General features: G+C 33.2%; 2 non-coding genes across 2 annotated transcripts; both read left to right on the top strand.

The window, feature by feature from the left end:
• Positions 1–4,410: 4,410 nt before the first annotated feature.
• LOC123201183 lies at positions 4,411–4,606 on the top strand. Its single transcript, XR_006498749.1, has one exon. It is a non-coding gene; the product is annotated as a U2 spliceosomal RNA (small nuclear RNA).
• A 640-nt stretch (positions 4,607–5,246) lies between these two features.
• On the top strand, positions 5,247–5,364 carry LOC123201197. Its single transcript, XR_006498761.1, has one exon. It is a non-coding gene; the product is annotated as a U5 spliceosomal RNA (small nuclear RNA).
• Positions 5,365–6,000: the final 636 nt, after the last annotated feature.

Here is a 6,000-nt window from a genome sequence, read left to right as displayed (position 1 = left end):
CCCATCTCCCTTTCAACCAAAACTCGATTGTTTCTTCACCAAACACAGAGGTTTTTGGCTTATGTAAAGAATAGGCATATTGTGTTTATTGGATTTGTAATTTGAGACTTGAATATAATGAATATAAAATTAAGTGGTAACATTAATTTGATACAAAAATTTTATCATAAAATGCTGTATTCAGCTGGGTTGAATATGTGGAATCCCAGTCTTACCAAATAGAAATTTGGAGCCTAAGTCCTCTACCAAAATGTGTCCACATAAAAATAAGAACCCAAGTATCAAAACAATAAAACTTTACATATTAAGCATGAATACAAACACGAGTATAAATATCAATATATAATTATATAATTAGATGATTTTGAATTAGAGATGAAATGTCACTTAATCGTATGATTACATATCAATGTTTTGTAACATCCCTCCCTATAATTACTATCCACCGAAGGAGAAATGTTACGAATTAATATTCGGAGCGTCGATTTTTTTCTTTTAAAATACTTTAAAATAAACGCATCACTGAAAGTGTTTAGAAAGCATTTCAAGAAAACTAAAAATCTGGAAGCAAACAAAAGATGCATATACTCATGTGAAAACTCATCTAAAAGCATCTGAAAACGTGGAGTAATCATATAAAATTATACCAACATCTTAAAAAGGTCTAAAAGCAACAAGAACATGCGACTGTATGCATTTAATACAAACCAAAGATAACTTGCTCCAACCATATCTATCTTCGCTGACCTGACCCTACCTCGCAGCTACCTCGATCACCTGTACCTGCAATCATGAAAGAAAAGGAAGTGAGTGATAAGAACACTCAGTAAGGGGGAAAGAATCAAGTAAACTATCTCTTTTCCTGTTCTACCTCATTTTCGGGACTCAATCTTACATCCTAACCTCTATAAGAGATTAAGGGGGTAATCTAGTTCATTCTTTACTATTTGGGTTATATTTTGTCCCATCTGGTATCTATTTGATACTTTTTGGAAGCTAACTATAGAGATTTGACACTTTTCTAAGCTCGAGCTCTCTTTCTTTCTTTCACTACACTATTTCAGAATCTGAATTGAGCTCTATTGCGAGCGGACCCTACTAGAGGTCTATGTCCTACTACGGACGTGTCCTACTGCGGACATGCCCTATTGTGGGCGGTGTAGTGTAATGTGCCCCCTCATAGTTTATAGCATGCATGCGAGTCTTATATCTTATTAATTTTGCTTCCATCTCAATTTATTCATAACTTACCAAACATTACTCTTGGGACGACCCCTAAATCTTGAGCCCTAAATTCCTTTTCTTGCTTTTCTTATTTTCTTTTTTTTTTCTCTCCTTTCTCTCCTTTCCTTTCCTTTCCTTTCCTTTCTTTATTTCTTCTTCCTTTCCTTTTTCTCCTCCTTTTCTTTCTTTCTTTCTTGCCCAAAACTACGAAATACTGTTCACAGAACAGTCATTTGGCAGGGCAACTTTCTTTTTCATATAATTTAAAAGCCCAAACGGTTTCTAATTCATACAAGTTATATATCGTTGAAAAGAGGATTCAAAGATCTTTTCAACAAACTATAATAGCACTCATAATTCAATAGATAAGGCAGTCAAAACATGAGATAAATTCAGTGATAAAAACTACCTCCTCTGTTTATTTGGTAAAACAGTCCTTGTGGTTCATGCAATATTTAACAATCCAAATGATCTCTAATTCATACAAGCTATATATCACTGAAAAGAGAATTCAAAGAGTTTTTCAACAAGATATAATAGCACTCATAAATCCTTAGATAAGACAGTCAAAACGTGAGATGAAATCAGTGGCAAAACTGCCTCATCTGTTTATTTGGTAAAACAGTCCTTTTGGTTCATATAATATTTAACAGTCCAAATGATCTCTAATTCACACAAGCTATATATCATTGGAAAATATAATTCAAAGATCTTTCCAACAAGATATAATAGCACTCATAATTCATCAGGTAAGACAACCAAAACGAGGGACGAAAGCAGTGGCAAAACTGTAAATATTATGTAATTTTCTGCCATGAACAAAATCACACACATAGACATCCCAAATGGCAAAACAACATTTCTCAACTTCAAAATCATCATTTATAACATAGATCCAAGGAACCAAAAGCCTAAAACATGTAACATATCAAAGATGATACCCCTTACCTTGTTTCAAGCTAAATCTTTGCAAGTTTACTCCCTTCTCCTTGTTTTGCTTTCTTTATCACCAAAATCACCTTAAATCAACACCAAAACATACTAATATATTCATATAACATGCATCCAATACATAGATAAACATAGGTAAAGGGAAAAGGAAGAGAGCTTTTGGTTACAAAGGCTTCCAAAGTGTTTACTATTCTTTTCCTTCCTTATCTATCTTCCAAAACCTTCCAAATCACTTACCTTCCTTAAAAAACACAGCAAAGAAAGGAAGAAACTGCCTTCTCTGGAAGAGACGGGAAAATGATGGAAAAAGTGTAAAGATTGCCTTTCTTTGACTTTTCTTTCTATATATATCTATTTCCATAATTTTGAATATATTAATATATATAAAGCTTTGTTTTTCTTTGTAATTGGTTTGTATATAACATACACACACATACATTTCAACATATAAATTTAAAATTGGAAATGTCTCAAAGTAGGATTAAAATACACAAATACCCCTGGAACGTATCTAAGGGTATTACATGTTTATACCCAGTTTTATACTCATTATAGAACACATTATATTACTCATTTCAAAAACTAAATCTCATACTTTATTTATTAAGCCATATTGCATATTGTAGAATAGATTTATGTACAATCTTTAAAAAGGTAAAAACTAAAACTTCTTATTCTTAAGTAGCTAGGGTTGTAATCAAGTTGAGTATAGTCGCGTATTGTTTAGCTTGAGCTTGGCTCAACTAAGTTTACAAAAGGCTCGAACTCAAGCTTGACGTGTTTGAGAGTTGTATGAGTAAATTTTAAAAGTTGAAGGGCCAGATAAAGTTTATTATATAAGAAATAAAAATTTTGGGAGGGAGTAAGTGTAAGGTTAGTTTTTGGGGGTATAATTGTTAGATTTTAAAAATTTATTAATATTATATTTAAGTTATTCGAGCTTGAGCTCAACCTGGGCATAACCAAGTTAAGACCAACTTGATATGAACCAAGCCACAAGTAGCTCCCCAATAGTTTGAATTGTTTATGACCCTAATTTCAAATTTCAAAAGCACTATCTAAAAATGGACAGAAAAAGAAATACATTTTTTATTTTTTGTCTGATAAAAAATGATTATATGTTAGATTAGATCCATAACTTATAATCTTATATCAAAGAATGAAATAAAATAAAATACAGAATAAGGCATGTTTGTTGCATAGAAGAAAAATCAAGCCACCAAGAAACTAATAAGTTATTCTTCTACTACTAAGTGGGAGTGGCAATTTTGATCAGATTAAAAAAATGATTATATGTTAGATTAGATCCATAACTTATAATCTTATATCAAAGAATGAAATAAAATAAAATACAGAATAAGGCATGTTTGTTGCATAGAAGAACAATCAAGCCACCAAGAAACTAATAAGTTATTCTTCTACTACTAAGTGGGAGTGGCAATTTTGATCAGATTATCAAGATCTTAACTCATGACAAGGAGTTGGGTATATTATTGGTCCGGTAAGGGTACAGGAATTCCATTATTGCTGATTGCAAATTTGGCCACATCTAATGATTTAAAGCAATTCTACAAAATTAGCCAAAGGGAGATAAGATGAAAATGAGCAGATTTGATTTGAGTTAAATTGAACCTAGGGTTGGCTTGAACTCGGATTGAATCTATAATAATCAATTCGAGTTTGAGTTGGTGTGTTGTATTATTAAAAAAATTTTAAAGAGACGAACGTAATAATTCGAATCTAACTATCGAGATGGAATCCAATTAAAGGTTAGCTCTTTCCAAGATGAATGATAGATTCTAACAGAGTTAACTTGGATCAAGTCCAACCCCTGATGAAATTTTAAGCAGTAATATATATATATATATATATACACACACACACAAACATACACACAGGGAGAGAGAGAGAGATTTCAGCGACTCTCAATGTGGAAAACACTGTATACTTGTGTAATCTTGACTGCATTTCCTCCTTGTTTTCTAACTTAAGAGCCAAAGAGATTAATCCTGGTAAATATTATTTGCTTTTAATTTGTCCTTCTCTCTCAGGAATTCACTCTCAAAAGTCCTGCAAACACATGATTGTCTTTTTGTTCATGCTTGTCAGGCGAACAATGAAACTTAACAAGAGGGATGAGCCAGAAAAAGTAACAACTCATCCCACATCGAAAGCGAAGAGAAGAGGCAAAGCGGAATAGAGCTATAAAATAAGAAGTGAGAAGTTTTGAAAGGCATACCTTTCTCGGCCTTTTGGCTAAGATCAAGTGTAGTATCTGTTCTTATCAGTTTAATATCTGATACGTGGGACATTGTCTCACATGATATTAAATTAATTTTTTTAGGGGGAGGATTCATCACAGCAGCTTGCTGCTGGAATCCTCAAGCGTCGCCCATGCTTTGCACTACAGCAAGGGCCTGGCGCACTCCTTCCAAATCTAGTTAATTCTTACTTTAATTTGAACTGATTTGACTAACGATTAACTCTCTTTATATTTGCTTGGATGAAGAGTAATATGTGCAACTTGCCGACATTTAGGAGGTTTGAGCATTTATAGCCAGCGGACATTACGGAATTATGCTGGTTTTCTACCTTACTTTACTAGGTGTGTTGTTCCGCAGCCTGGAGGCATTTGTGACAGGCCCATTTGGTCAAATATTTATTTGGAGGAAGATTATGTTGAGAAGACAAATCTAGCCAGCTGCTGCTCCATTGTCTTTCTTTCTCATATACACAGATGAAGAGCTTAAAAGTGGTATTTTTCGTGTACGAATTCACTCTGAGAACAAAATAAAATCCCGGTAATTGATGTTGGTTTCAAGCTTGCCTTCTCTATCAGGGATTCTGTGTCTGAAATGAATAGTTTTGTTTTTGTTTGGCAGGTGATGAGGCAAAACCGAAAAGCTGTGCAGATTATTGCTCTAAAAGACCTACACCAACAATGAATCATAATATATTACTTGTTTGCAACTGAATGAAGCATTCTGTTTGTCCCACATTGACCGGAAGACAAAGCCCTGAACCTGAAGTTAAGTATATAAAATGCAGTGAACTTTCCACTTGAATCATGAAGCCGCGTGGTGAGCACAAAGCGAACTATTCTTTCGCCTTTTACTAAAGAATACCGTGTGCTCGCCACTTTATGCGGCATACCTCTATTTTTGGAGGGTCCTACTCTCTTGAGTACGTCTCCCTTATCAAATTTAGTTCTTAAGTTTTCTTCAGTCAGATATATTTTTAAACTGTTTCTGGTTTTGTTTGTAATTATTGGACTATATATCATGTTCCCACAGCCGACATTAGCCATCTCACTGTAAGCAATATTTATGCATCAAACCAACCAGTTCAATGAGTCCTTGGTGTCCAATCTGGTTTGAGTCAATTCACTCAGTTCAATCATCAACCCTAGCATTAACATGATCATTAGAGGTGGCAAAATGGGCTGGTCACTGGGGTATACCTATTTTAGACTTGTGTTCATGGATAATAAATTTTTGCGGACGGGTTGGGTATGCCCGCAGATACTTGTGGGTCACCCATTGTTTTTCCTATTTACTTTCTTTTTCCACTTCAACATCAAACTTACAAACTCCCAACACAAATTTTACATATTTTCTCTTCTTTTGTTCTGAAATGAACTCAAATCCGCACTAAAGTTAAAAAATTTATTGTGTTGAAAACATATTTAGAAAATATGAGCATTAAATATTTTATTATAAATATTTTATTATAAATATTTATTTCATATTTAATGTTAAAATTTTTCAAATTTATAACAAATATTTTTATAATTGTAGGTAAATTTTCATTTCTCTATAGAATATT

Source organism: Mangifera indica, chromosome 17, assembly GCF_011075055.1.
Source record: "Mangifera indica cultivar Alphonso chromosome 17, CATAS_Mindica_2.1, whole genome shotgun sequence".
NCBI lineage: Eukaryota > Viridiplantae > Streptophyta > Magnoliopsida > Sapindales > Anacardiaceae > Mangifera > Mangifera indica.
Note: the sequence above shows the minus strand (reverse complement) of the source record. Positions and strands in the feature narration are given on the sequence as shown.